Genomic DNA, 15,591 nt, shown 5'->3' on the forward strand with positions numbered 1-15,591 from the left:
GATTGCCATGCTCAGTCCCATATGTCAGCTATGAGAAGAATGTTAACACATTGGGTCTAAAATACATAAAGAAGAAACCAAAGTTAAAAAACTATGATATATAATAAATTATTGGATAAGTAGGCTTTATTACACTAGAATTAACGAATAATATTTTGTTTATAAATTTATTAAGGAGGGATTTTCAGTTAATAAGTTATAGATGCAAGTTTTTTGGAGAATATACAACACTATATTAGATATCAACCTTCACTTAGAAAGAAATGGGAGGAATTTTGAAAATTTTTAAATACCATTTACTACAATTGCACATTTATTCTGTAGTCTGTTATCTAAAAATGAGTTTTCTTAAGTAGGCTTTCAAAAAAGGTACAGAATATTCATGTAAATATGTAGGATAACTTTTAATAATCTCTCAAATATTATTAGCTTCTAAACTTAAGACTATAGATGCTTTAAAGTATTGATTTTTAAAATATTTTCTCCAAAGCTATGTTTTTTTAGCAAATATACTTCTCTGACCATTGAAATTGCTCACCAATTTTCTTATGAATATACATATTATTCTGATGTTGTTGATGTAGTTATATAATTAACTTATTATAAGAACTAATTATTACCTATTTGTTTAAAACATTACTTCTTACAAAAGATTAATATAAGTAACAACTACCTATTACCTTATTTGTTTAAAACATTACTTCTTACAAAAGATTAATATAAGGAAAACACCATTACTCTAACATTGAATTTCAAAATAATATGCAATACTTTAATAGTATTTCAAAATTTGCACATATTTATATTGAAATATAATATGTAAATAATATGTATATTTCATATATGCATAAAATTAAAACATTAATTAATGACACAAAAGTTTTTCATCTGTATGAATGAGTTTCTACTTAAAATTGTATGCTTACTCTATGCTTTTATACTTAACAATTTATCACTAATCATTCTTTTATATGGAGATATAATAGTAGGCTGTGTAGATGCTAAGCATGAGTTCCAAAGTTAAATTTCGGGCTGAATCTAAGCTCCCTTATCCACAAGTTATTATCTTGTGTTCATCACTTAAACTTTATGGAATGATCTCATGCTTCCTTATTTTGAACATAATTTGTTATTTATACAGTCCGAATATATTAGAAGTTATGGTCTGGTTTTCATATTTGTTCTTATAATAAAGTAACTTTTAAACAAACAACCTTGCACACTAATGTCTTTGTGCACACTCAGAATATTACCACAGTGCATTTAAAGATAAAATAACATGCATATGCTGTGGATAATTTTGTGTTCATCAACAAATAAGAGAAAATTTAACTATATTGGATTTCAAGTGTGGTTTATTATTTTCAGATAAGAAGGAGTCTCAATACTAGGGCCAAAGTAATTATTATTAACACTTCATGATGGATACAGAGGAGCTTTTGCAACTTCTACTTTCAAGCTTTTGCTTAAGGGAAAAATAAACAAGAAAGCCAGTGTTAAATAAAGCAGACAAAGCAACCTTTTTTGCAAATGCTCATTTGTTGTATTTTTAAGTAAATATTCACAAAAGCTACTTTTAGATTTTTGAACTGGTATACAATTCCAAATTCACTACCTTCTGCTTTTTACAAGGAAGTGAATTGAATTTGGAGACACAAATTCTAGCTGTGATTGCTTTTTGATATGTCAGCTTCACAAGTCTAAATTGCAGTTCCCCAAATGTTCTTTTTAATTGATCTCCATTAGGTTGGAATATGAGGGACATTATTTAAGGAGAATTGAAGGACAAAAGTGAGTAGTGGCCAATATTTAGTACACACAGTCCTTCTCCCAGTTTATCAAAAACCATTAATGTAGGCACTGATGTGAAGAAATTTTGATGTGATTATCGTCTTTTATTAGTGAGTCAGAATTAAGCAAAAAGGAAATTGTGTTGGGGCATGGGGAGGATGGAAAGTCAATTTAAAAGGCGTTAAGTGTTTTTCCTGGGAGAAAGATTCCCAATATCCACATGATTTACCATTGCTGTTTCTCCCCTTGGAATCTTTGTGATTTCTGCTCTTTGGAAAAGATGCAGATTATGCCCAACAAGGTGCAGCCTGTTCATGAACTTCTCTCCTTGATTTCCTCCCAATCTGAAGGACTCTGAGATTGCTTAGTGAAACCCCACAGTTGTTTATATGCTAATAAAAAATATAATACTAATGAAAAAACATTAAACTTAACAATTCTGAATGCATCAAAGAGTACATATCACATGATTAAGTCCTGTCTTAGGTTGATACCACTGCAATTGAATCATACCCGTCACTGACTACCGGTCCAGCATACAGCCATACTTGTGGATAGGTCTATGCACCAGTGGGGGGGTGAGGTTCTTTGCCTCACCTCTGTTGGCCCCCAAATTTGGCCTTGGTGCCAGTGGGGAAGTGAGGTTAATGTGGCTTATGGACCGTGCCTGGTAGGTTGTCCAATTCAACATATGGTTCTTACCCGTCATCGGAAAACTGACCTTTAGGCGTCAGCCTCCTGTCTTAGGTTGATACCACTGCAATTGGATCATACCCGTCACTGACTACCGGTCCAGCATAAGCCATTGGCCCCCAAATTTTAGACCATCACTAGCAGAAGGGAGGAGGATACAGAAATGCCACGACACCAAGCCAATTGACGGCTCCTTGGGAAAAAATTGCATCACTGGTGACACCATCAGCAAAGATATGTCAGCACTACCACGATTAACATGGGGTGCGCTGGCAAGGAAATAAAAATTGCATCACTAGTGACACCATCAGCAAAGATATGCCAGCATTACCACAATTCGCTGCACCAAACGATAGTTACATAGTCCAGGCAAGTTCTGCAAGCAGTTCAAAGCGGAGGAATCTATCAATATGTCCATTTCCTCCCAAAATCCGTCTCCTCCCAAAGTAAGTTGACTCTTTGCTTGTTGAGTTAAATTCATTGATGCATCAGTTTATACAGTTTACTGTGATAGCTATCATAGAAGCTGTCTTCACCGGTACTGGGATGGAGATGGGAATTCTGGCAATGATGCTAAAAAGACATTATCCTGAAAAGAATTATTAAATATAATGAAAAGGAAAGGTGAAAGTAAACAAACAGATCTGTTAACCTCCTTTAAAAACAATCCTTAACAGCTGTTTACCTAATTTAAATTAAACCATTTAAATCACGTGAATAAAAATAATAATAATTTGGATCCATTTTTTCATGAGCGCTCCTCATATAAGAAATATGGACATACGCACATACAGACATACAACACAAAACACAAGAGTGTACACAAACGTACAACACATAAGAAAATAGTAAAGGCCTTGTAGCTTTACCTGGGTGAAATCTCCATTGCAATGTTTAAAAACTCCACAGTCAAAAAATAAAACTGATCAGAAAAACATTAACCTAGGTTTGTATGAGCTCAAAAAATAAAAATAGAACCTTATGATGTGGAAAAATGCAATAATAAAATAGCTATTGAAAAAAAAAAAAAGCATCCTGGTTAATCACTGTCGCAGATGTAAGAATGGTCAAGCTGGAGTTCTGGATATCAGCTGTTATGGATTTGAGTCAAATCATCTTCTTTTCGATCTGTAGAGACTGTTTTAGTTAATCTCTCTGGAATCCAAATGGGCTGCTGTTCTCCCTGTGGAAAAACACAAACAGACCCCCGACTCCAGACAATCACTGGGTCAGGACCTTTCCATTGTCCTGTTAGAATATCTTTCCAAAGTACTTTAGGCTTATGTACATTTTTTGGATACATATGTCTTTCTGCAGCACTAAGTCCTGATGAATCCAAATTTAAAAAGTTTAGAGTAAAAAGCGTTATTTTAAGTTTATCTTTGGGGGATATATACCCCTTTCCAATTCCCTCTTTTTGCTTTAATAAGTATGTTTTAATAGTTTGATGAGCTCTTTCAACTATGCCTTGTCCCTGTGGATTGTATGGGATTCCTGTTATATGAGTAATACCAAATGATGAGCAAAATTGTTTAAAAGAGGTAGAGGTATAGCCAGGACCATTATCGGTTTTTAACTGTTTAGGAACGCCCACAGTGGCAAAATTTTGTAAGCAATGAGCTATAACATCTTTAGTTTTTTCTCCGGCATGAAGGGAGCCCATCAAAAATCCAGAAGAAGTATCAACTGTAACGTGTAAATATTTTAATTTTCCAAATTCTGGCAAGTGTGTGACGTCCATCTGCCAAATATGGTTAGGTATCAGTCCTCTAGGATTGACTCCAAGATTAACTTGTGGTAAAAATGTCACACAATTTTGACATTGTTTTATTATATGTCTGGCTTGTTCCTTAGTTATTTTAAAACGCTTTTGTAAAGTATTAGCATTAACATGAAACCTTTTATGAAAATTTGTAGCTTCTTCAAATGTAGAGAAAATATGTATGTCAGCCATTAGCCAAGTAGGTATGACAATTTCCTTGCCAGCGTACCCCATGTTGCTGACATGTTGCAGCGACATTGAATGTAGGTGACCTTGCTCAAGGACCAAGGCAGATTAGGGTGTTCCCGGTTTTAAGATAAATCGTGTTTAGGGCGTTCCCAGTTTAGGTTCCAGGTTTAAGGTTTAAGATTATTCCTCCTGGGAATAGGGCGTATCCTGCTGCCTGAGTTCCCCTTGAGTTCTCACGTGATTCAGACAGTATATTTTGGGAGATAGAAGCCCAGTGGAGGTGGATTCGGGCAGAGAACGTGGATTTCCCCAGAACGTGTTTGTAGACGGCTGGTGTGAGTTGGGGAATAAAGAGTTGCTGTTTGAATCTACAAGCTGTGTGGTGGCTCGTGATTGTGTGCCCAGCCAGACTGCGGCAGGGAAGATTATGGAGAAGTGAGCTGGAGTGTTGAAGGAAGCGTTGTGTCATTCTTGTTCAACCTGATGGCAAAGTGTTTTCATTGAAGTTTTAAAAACTAAAAACTATACTGGCAACATGAAAAAAATGAACAAAAAAAACAGGAAGAAATTAATTCTATGTCTCACAAATAACTAAAGAAAGATGCTTTGAGTGCTGTACAAAACAGAAGCAACCGTCAAATATCATTATTTAAGACTTTGGGTTTTGTATGAATTTAAAATAGAAAATGTCCTTGAGTTGCTTCCCCTGAGCAGATAAAAACAGAAAACTTTCTGAGAGTGCACTGTATGTTATGACAAAATGACTGCAGTGAAATTTAAGTGTATGACACACAAAATAAGAAATTGTGGAACTCTAGATTATTATTTACACAGATCAAGATGATGATCCTCAAAACCTTGTTTGCATAGAGCAAATTAAAATATTATACAGGAATCCCACTGCATATATTTGCATGCAATAAAATGATTACTTGTATCATAAATTATGTATAATTCACATTCCATAGGAACTTATCAGGTGTAGTGATGTAATCCTTTTTTATACAATAAAATTCTCAAAGACAGCCAAAATAAATTGTTGTTCTAGCTGATATATGAACAAGGAAAAGCTTATTGGATTCTAGTACTCAGCATTAGCAAGCCAGGAAAATAACAATTTATGAAGGGTTCTTTAAAAGAATAATTTATTTCTGGGAATAAAACACCTTAAATTTATGTATACAGAATGTTATATGAGCAATTTTGAAGTAGTATCATATAAAGATAGAAGTGGGTTTATTTTTATTTGTTATCACTTTGGGGTAGATGTTTATGTGCGTATTACCAGGAAGCAGTAGAATAGACTGATTAAAATAATCTAGATGTTTAAAGTAGATAGACTAAATCTAAATTTCGCTGTGATTTGTTAGGCTTGTCACCTTTGGAAAATTAATTCAACTCTCACGTTCTTCATATTTTATCTGAAAAACATAGGGATAAAATACTACCAAATACACAGAATTGTTTTGTGTAGTGCCATCAATATACTAATAATGAACCTCACGTGAACTACGTATTATTCATATTCCTTTGCTAGCTTATGTCTACTTCCCTTGATATTACTTTTAGTTATGTCTTTGTGTAAAATCAGGAAGATTGCTTTGTTTTGTTTGCGTACATATATATGAACTACTTTGAAAAAAAGCACATAGAGACATAGAGGATATAGCATATTTCAAATAAAGCACTGTGAAGTGAAATCTTGGGGTATTACATACTGAGACAAAGATAAGCAAGTCTTGGAAAAGAATCTAGAGGCACATAACCAATCCATCAACAAACATAATTTCAGAAAATCAGGACAGCAAGCTACCACAGATGTAGAGAGATTGGAAAGTTAATTCCCAATTCAGCTTGGCTTCAATATTCTTTTTTTTTTTTTCAGGTAGAAATCCCGCAGCTCATTCTTATTATTACTTCTTGTAAATACTCTACCTACCTATTTTTCTTTCCTTTCACTTTACTCTCCTCACAAAACCCCAATCTTGAACTATAACATTTATCGTCTCTTTCCCTGAAATTTGTTGGAGAAAAGAACCCAAATATCCTTGCCAGTTTCATTTATAAGTGTGTAATGTCAAATTAAAAGAAAATATTTCACATAACTCCCATAGACTATATGCTTTCATACTCCCTCAGATACTATTACCTGACTATTTTATTCATCATTCTAAACATTTCTGGGTACTTTTCTTGTTTCACCGCTGTCTGATGACAGCATTGCATAGTTCACTTTCAAACTGTAAGATAGCACATAAGGCATTTCCTACCTTGCCACCATCAAAGCTGAAAACCTACATACCACTCACACATTTTTCTCCTGTCCTCCCTCAAAGTATAGAAAGTTCCATAAGTACCATCTCCTATCAAAGGTTTAGTTCTCTAATTGTATTTTAAAACCTTAATGCTTTGCAAAATGTCGTGAATAAGAAAATCATTTTCTTGCAACCTGGATTTCTGCCTTATAGCACAGAGATTCTACATTTCTCTTCAGTGTCATCTTTTGCTATTCCAAGTTGGCACACACACACACACACACACAGCCATATGCACACACATATCTACTCATATATGCACACACAACTATTCCCTTTCCTGTGCACATGAACAGTACACATATAACCACTTGTACTCATACTTATCTACGTTATATATACATACTGTTTGGGCTGAATAGTGTCCACGTAAGCTGGTATGCTAACCCCTCATACCTTAGAATGTGACTGCATTTAAAGACAGGGTTGTTAAAGAGGTAATGAAAAGGCTGGTGATCTAGCTCAGTAGTAGAGTGCCTACCTTGCATGCATGAGACCTTGAGTTTGATCCCTAGTACTGAAAATAAAAGAAGTAATGGAAAAAAAAAAAAAACAACTATGGTCATATAAGTGAGCCTCAATGCAATATTCCTGGTGTTCTCAGAAAAAAGGGAAATTAGGACATAGGCACACAGAGACAAAACAGCACACGAAAGCATAGAGAGAAGATGGCCATCTACAAGCCAAGCAGTGAGATCTCAAAATGAAATCAATTCTGCCAACACCCTGATATTTGACATCTAGCCTCCAGAGCTGTGAGAAAATAAACTTGCAATAATCACCAGGTAATGGTATTTGTTATGGCAGCACCAGAAAACAAATACACATACATACAGCAACATTCCTCTCCTGTATACACACACACTCACATACGTACATCCCTGTGGACAATCATGAGGCTTGAGCAACCATGTATAATTTAATATAATATAACCAGTATAATTTTAATATAATATAACCAGTATAATTTCAGCTTTATTTTTTCACTTTTTTTTTTCTTAGCATGCTAGACTCATTCCTCTTGTAGGACTTCTGGACACATTAGCTTTGTTTCATGGAATGCTTCCTTCCCACTTTTTGCTTATATATTTTTTCTACTTTTCAAGTTTCATCTTGTCTGTCACTTTTGCAAAAAAAAAAAAAAAAAGTCTAAATAAAGCAATCTAATCACCCTCCTTCTACATTATTATCTGTCTCTACTAGTTATATGCTTTATTCAAAACCATGACCATGTTATAAATTGAAATTTTACAATTCATTTGCCATTTGATTTTTATTTGGCTTAATAGACCATAAAAGAAATAAACTCCATGATTATAAAATCTGTCATTCCATAAAAAAGTTTATATTGCACAATATCTGGCACAAAGTATATGCTCATATTTGTTGTTTATATGAACAGAAAACATCCATAGATTGGTAATGTTTTGGATTGTGAAGCTACATGCTTCTCTGAGGGTGAATATATATGTGTGTATAACCATGTTTGCTTATGTGATGTGTGCATCTGTGTATTTTCTGCTGCAGAAGCTGCTTAAGAGCAAAAGTGGGATATAAATAAGTATCCTGAATAACTGTTGCCTTTCTTCTGTTGATGTTTTCCAGAACCATTTCATTTCCACATGCAATTGAGGATTAATAATGCAGTTCACTGCGGTTTTCAACATCCCATATATTTTGAAAGCAGTTGCAATACATATTAAGATAATGTAAGCATGAGGTAATGGATAGGACTTGTTACTACGTGACTATGAGGAGCTTGGGAGAAGACAGGAAGATGTTATTCAGATATTGCAAATTATGTGATAGGAATAATAATGTTAGCACTGGCACTAAAGAGGTTTCAGAAGCAGAACTATTTGGGAGAATAGATAATATAACTAATTCAGTTTTATACATGCTACTTTCAATGTTGTATTGGTAGATCCAAATTGAATGATCCAGCTGGCTGTGCAAAATTTAGTTTTAGAACAAGGGAAAGATTCAGCTCTATGCGCAAGCATGCTAATGTAATACCATGGTGTTCTCATTAAAGCCATAGAAGAAAACAGTATTATTTATATCTGCTGGAGAAGACTGCAACTAAAATACGAGAGCCCTGTGTGGCCTTTCAATGAGTATTTAGTTATGGATCTAGGTTACATGATCTTGATTCAACTCTAGCATTCTGTCAGGAAAGATATTTCCTAGTTTCTATCATTTATTTCAGCTGAAATGAAGTCTATTTCAGTCATTCACTGACTTCAATATTTAGTTAACAGGCATGTTACGGTTTAGATATTGTGTCCCCCAAAAAAACTTACATGTGAGACAATTATAGAGGGTTCAGAGGGAAAACAGGTTGTGAGAGCCTTAAACTAATCAGTGGATTAAACCCTGATGGGATTAACTGAGTGGTAGCTGGAAGCAGGTGGGGTGTTGCTGGAGGAGGTGGGAAATGAGGCGGGGCTTTTGGGGTATATATTTTTATCTGGGAGCAGAGTGTCTCTCTCTGCTTTCTGATGATCATGTGATCTGCTTTCCTCAACCACACTCTTCCACCATGATGTTCTGCCTCCTCTCAAGCCCCAAGGAATGGAGCCAGATTTCTGTGGACTAAGACCTCTGAAACTGTGAGTCCTCAAATAAACTTTTCCTCCCCTATAATTGTTCTGGTCAGGTCTTTTAGTCGCAGTGGTGAAAAGGGTAACTACAACAAGGCATATTTGTGCTTTAGTTACTACTAGTTAATAAATACCATTGGTGTTATTGTACAAGGACCCAAAATAGAAAGTCAAGAGAAAAGGGTACACTCTGATCAAATCTTCATTGCTTTATGACAGAAATTCATTTTACAAGTCAGCTTCTTTGATGGGCTCAGTTTGTTAGGATAGAAGGCAATTATATTACAATTACCAAGTACTATTTGCATTTGATAATTACTTGAGAGTAAAGTCCAAATAGCGAGTCCCAAATATTAGGGTGTGTTAATTTTCCTTCCAACAAGTGATATAATGATTGTGAATAAATATCCATAATAATAAATTAGGTCACCTATATATCCACTTCAGTAGATGATTAGCTAAACTGATTTAATATGCAATGTGGTTTATAACTCATCATCTAACTTAGCCTTACATAGGTACCACTATTTAAAAATAAGGCATCATAGTAAGAAGAGTGATTATGACATTTTAACAATTGTTGCTCCTGGAATTTAAAGCCTATGAAGACAAAGGTCAGAATGTGTGACTATCATATCTGCTTCTAACAATTACTATAAGATGTACCACCGTATCTGCAAAACATCTGATTTCCAATAGTGATAACCCAAGAGTAACACATTTGAGAATTATATACCCTGGATATTTGTGATATTATAGTATAAAACCTTTGCAAATGTTTTAAAAAACATTTAACTTTTCATTCACTGCAAATAAACCAATCTTCTAAATAAACCAATTTTTAAAGTTGCCCTTTATATTTATTTTTTTAATATATTTGAGCAATGTCTCTTGATCTAATTACACACAAGATAGAAAATCTGAACTTTTCTGATCAGTTTACAACACAAAGTCACCTTACCAAAATATTCCCAAAGATATTTAAGCTTTTAAAATAGATTTTCAGTTTGATTGATTTACCCTGTGATGAAATTTGTAGGTTCTTTCCCTAAAACAGATATTTTCTTTCATTGCTTCCAGCTTTTTGGCAGAAGCAAAAACTAAATAGCTAACACCTGGTTTCTAGCTACCAGTCAACCTTGCAATTTCCGTCTCTGTGGGGGAAAAAAAAAGTTTGAATCTTAGAAATCAAAGTACAATGAAAGTTTCAAATCTTTAGCTTTGTATTCTATAATAGAATATCTGATCTCAGGGAAGAGAATTCTTTTTTAAAACAGAGAATCTATTTAAAAATTTGCTCTAATGTTTTAATATTTTGATCCTGATAGTAGAAAAAGAAATATTGCCAAATGGTTATAATTTCATTTGTCATATTAATACCCTCCAAACATTGTTAATTTATTCATTTAAAATTTAATAAATTAATGAAAAATCTTAACTGATAAATGGGTTTTTTTCCTATTTAACATCATAATATTCTACAGAAAACTATAATAAATATTTATTTCCTATCTTTATGGAGGAAAATAGATTTGAGAAGACAATTCTAAGATTTTAACTTTAAAAAATGCTTTATGAAACATAAATTTATAATGTAAGTATGTTAAATGATATTAACAATTAGCTTATAACATCGAAATACATTTTAGATGCATAGCACATATTCATTTATATATTTTTCATGAAACTATGAAAGCTTATACAAGGATTTGGTTTTATAGATCCAAACTTCAAATGAATTAAAGAAGCTGGTAGGTAGCATATCTTCCGTGGAATCTTTATTGGAGCATTTCTAGCATTGGACCCCACTTGACACCTCAACCCCTTGCATTTGATAGGAATAATATTTACACATAATCCTAATACACTTGTAAGATCAAGCCTCATATATTCAGCAAATCTGAAATTTGAGTCAAATAATTTAAAATTATTCATATTTTGATGAAATATTTATGGATGTATTAACATTTTCATTGTATGTATCAAAGAATACAAAGCTAAAAACAACTCAGCATCTCAAATTTATATTTCAGGCCCTCAGAGTACAGGAATTGCTTTCAGAATTTGTCATTTCTTTTTTATCTTTAAAACATCCATTCTTAAGATAGCTCTACCCCATTTCTCCCTTTGTTATACATTAACTTCCATCACATAATGGCGGATCCAGAACAAGGTATTCAAATAATATCTAAAGTTTCCTTGTCTATAAAATGGTAGTGATAATATTTACTTTATACAGTATTTATGAGGATTCAATGAATTCTGTTGCAATGCAATTTGAATAAATGGCTATATATGTGCTAAAATTATTAGGAATTATAACCATTGTTCTAATGCATCATTATTGCTTATCAAGCATCAATTATATGGAATTTACTTTATTTCATTCTCAGAATAACCAATGAACACCAATGGAGAAAATATATGCCCTAGTGGAGCTTAAAATTCAGTGGGAAAGAAAGATAATTTGAAAGAAATTTCAGCAAGATACATGTCACATTAGGTATTACATTCGGATTTAAAGGGGAAATTAAATTTGGGATTGGCACAGGAACAGAAGAGCAAAGGAGGATGCAAGTTTAGATAGTCTAGCTGGGAAAGGCATGGTAGTCAGGTTGCATTGGATCAGTGATCTCAAAAGGAAATGAAGAAATTGGTTATTGGCATAGATAAGGGAAAAGCATTTCAGGCATTGGGAAGAAGAACTGAAAAGGTCCTGAGGGAGCAGCAGGTAATGCATTTTTCCAGATAAAAAACAAAGAGGCTATCCTTTTAACTCAATGAGTACCAAAAAAGTAGTAAGAAATGAGGTGAGAGATAATGAAGGGAAACCTGATCTTTGTAGGCATGTTGAGGATTTGAACAGATTATGGTTTTCTATATTTAAGGTAAATAGCAATCCATTGGGGGACTTTAAAAGAGAAGGTACTCAGCCACCTCAATGTTTATAGCAGCACAATTAATAGCTAAATTATGGAATCCATCCAGATACCCATCAACAAATAAATGGATTAAGAAATTGTGGTATACACACACACACACACACACACACACACACACACAATGGAGTGCTACCCAGACATAAAGAAGAATAAAATTATGGTATTTGCAGGTAAATGGATGGAAATGGAGAATATCATGCTAAATACAATTAGACAAACTCTGAAATTTAAAGGTAGAATATTTTCTCTTACATGCAAAAACTAGAGGAAAATAAAGAAAATTAACAGACAAGTGAAAGGAAGTCTAGTAGTATGGTAAAGAAAGGAGAATGGGTAGGGACGACAGGAGGAAAAAGGGAGGATCATGACCTGAAATCAATTTCCATGCATGTATGAGTTTGTAGGAATGAATGCAACTACTATGTATAGCTATAAAGCGCTAATACAAATAAATAAAAGAGAAGATACTATTCTTAATAAAATCATTAGTGACTCCCTTAACTTCTTCTAATTCACCCAGACGGGCAACACACTAATGTAAACAGTCAGCACCCATGGCTGGAGATATGGCTCAGTTGGTACAGTGCTTGCCTCACGTGCACAAGGCCCTGGGTTTAATCCCCAGCACCTCACACATACAAAAAAAAAAGAAGTCAGCACCCACATGGCAAACAAGTAACACAAAGAACCTTGTTAAAATACAAAGAAAGGAATAATAAACTTATACCTTTTTCATACTGAACATAAATATCAGTACTCCAGTACTCATGAAGTTAATATTTGATTGGCTGTCCTTTATAACTCACTTGATCCTTATTTAATCCATCACACTCCCCATATGACCTCTCAGAGACTCAAGTTTATTTTATTGGTTGAGCTGTATCTCAATCCCCTTTACTGACCTTCTCCATGTTTGCCAGCCTCTGTCCACTACAGGCTGCTTTTACAGCTTCCCTATGGATGTAAGCACATGGTCCTGTTGGCCAGTGAGGTCTTCCCTCCTTCCCATTGACTTAACATACAGACACCATTTGGAGTCCTCTAAGTCTGTGCACTGGACATGAACAGCTTTAAGAAACAGTCTATGCCTCTGTCAAACATTCTCTCTAATTTTATTAAGAAACCTTAACAGTGACACAGCAAAGGTTTAAGAATTTCACAGTGAAACCCATATAACTACCATCAAGATTCTAACTGTCGTGTTTTGCTATAAATGCTTTATTTATTCATCCCTCCATCCATTACATTAATCCATTTTATCCATTGTTCTGTGACTGATATTAGGAATTTTTTTTTTTTTCATTTCTTTTTTTTGGCTCTTTTGATTGAGTAAAATCACTTTGAATATTTTGCATGAAGTCTTTTTGTGAAGATGCATTTTGGGGGTAAATACCAAGATGTGGAATTTATGGAATGTAGAGTAAGTATATTAAAATTGATAGAACTTTTTTTCCCCAAAGGGGCTATAACATTTCACATTCCTACTAAATTCTTTGCATTGTTTCAGAAACAACAGAGACAATAAGCCCACCAACATTCAGTGCTGTCAGTCTGTTTAATTTTATTATGGAGGGTGTGAGCTTGTATTGTAGTTATAATTTACAGATCCCTGATGACCAAATATGTTCAAAAACTTTTTCATGTACTTTTTAACCTTTTGAATATCTTCTTTTAGGAATATTATGTTTATATTATTTGTATTTTTAATACAAATATTTTGTTTTTTATCACTAAACTGTAGTCTTTTATTATTATAAATACCTGTCCTTTGTCAAGTATATTGTTATGGTTTGGATGTGAGGTGTGCCTCAAAAGCTCATGTGTGACACAACACTGCCGCAGTCTGGCTGGGCACAATTCAGGAGCCACTTGTCAAAAGAAACTAACTTTATTTTTAGAACCACACACACCAAACAAAACAGCTCCTCAGGAAAAACCCTCAGAGCCCAACTGCCACCACCGGCTTCCCACAAGCCTCTCTCCCCACCACAAGCCTCTCCACCTCCCACAATCCTCCTGCTCTTGAGGCCGATTGGCTGGGTCGTGTGGGCGGAGCCAAAAAAGTCCCCCAATGAGCAGCTCCGTGGTCTGAAAGGGCAGTGAAACAGCCCAATGAGCATCACCGCAGAGGAGCCAATCAGCTAGATGTTGCTGGGGCGCTGTGAGCCAATCATCAGCTGGCAGTCTGAAAGTTTGCTGGGGCCCTTTCAGTTGTGGCTCTCAACACAACACAAGAAGGTTTAAAGGAGAAATGGTTGGGTTATGAGAGTCTTAACTCAATCAGTGAATTAATCCCCTTAGGAGATTAACTGAGTGGTAAAGAAGGTGGGTAGGTATGGCTGGGAAAGGTGGGCATCAGGGGTGTATATTTTGTTTCTAGCCAGTGGAGTCTCTTCCTGCTTCCAGTTCATCATGTGAGCTACTTCTGTTCACCACACTCTTCCACCATGATGTTCAGCCTCACCTCAAGCCCTGAGAAATGAAGCCTGCTGTCAGTGTTACTGAGGCCTCTGAAACTGTGAGCCCTTAAATAAACTTTTCCTCCTCTACAATTGTTTGGTTGGGTCTTTTGGTCACAGCGATGAAAATGCTGACTAAAGCATGTATTTTGTGAATGTTTTCTTCCGGTTTGTGCCTTGACAATTTTTTTTTCTTAGTTGGGCCTTTTAAGAAATGGATGTTTTAATTTTGATAAAGTATAATATTTCTGTTGTTGTCCTTTTTGGTAATTACTTTCTATGATCAGTTCAAAGAATATTCACCTATGACCATAACAGCAAGATATTCTTCTGTATGTGTGTGTGTGTGTGTGTGTGTGTGTTTGTGTGTTTCTGGTGTTTTATGGTTTTAGCTATTGTATTTACACCTATGTTTCATTTTGACTTATATTTGGTATAAAGTGAAATAGAGTATTACTCCACATGGATGTTTAGATATTTCAGATTACAGCAGAAAATAAACATATTACAGTCAGTCTACCAGGTTTCTTTGTCCCTGTATTTAGAAGCAATCCTGGAAGTTATAGTTGACAGTCCTACATTGTGATTATTATGATACACAATGAAAGTCTGATAATAGAGAAAAATGATATTGCTAATATCCATGAAATGTTAAATCAAATCATTATCATTAATTTTGAAAAAAAAGCATACATATACATTGGTTTAAAAAAGTATGCTTTCCTTATTGGGTTACACTCGCTCATTTGTTAAATATCACATGATCATGTATGTGAGGGTCATTTCCTGCTCCATGTTTACTTTGCTTGTTCTATTTGTCAATTTTATGCCAGGTTT

This window comes from Marmota flaviventris, chromosome 4, assembly GCF_047511675.1.
Source record: "Marmota flaviventris isolate mMarFla1 chromosome 4, mMarFla1.hap1, whole genome shotgun sequence".
NCBI lineage: Eukaryota > Metazoa > Chordata > Mammalia > Rodentia > Sciuridae > Marmota > Marmota flaviventris.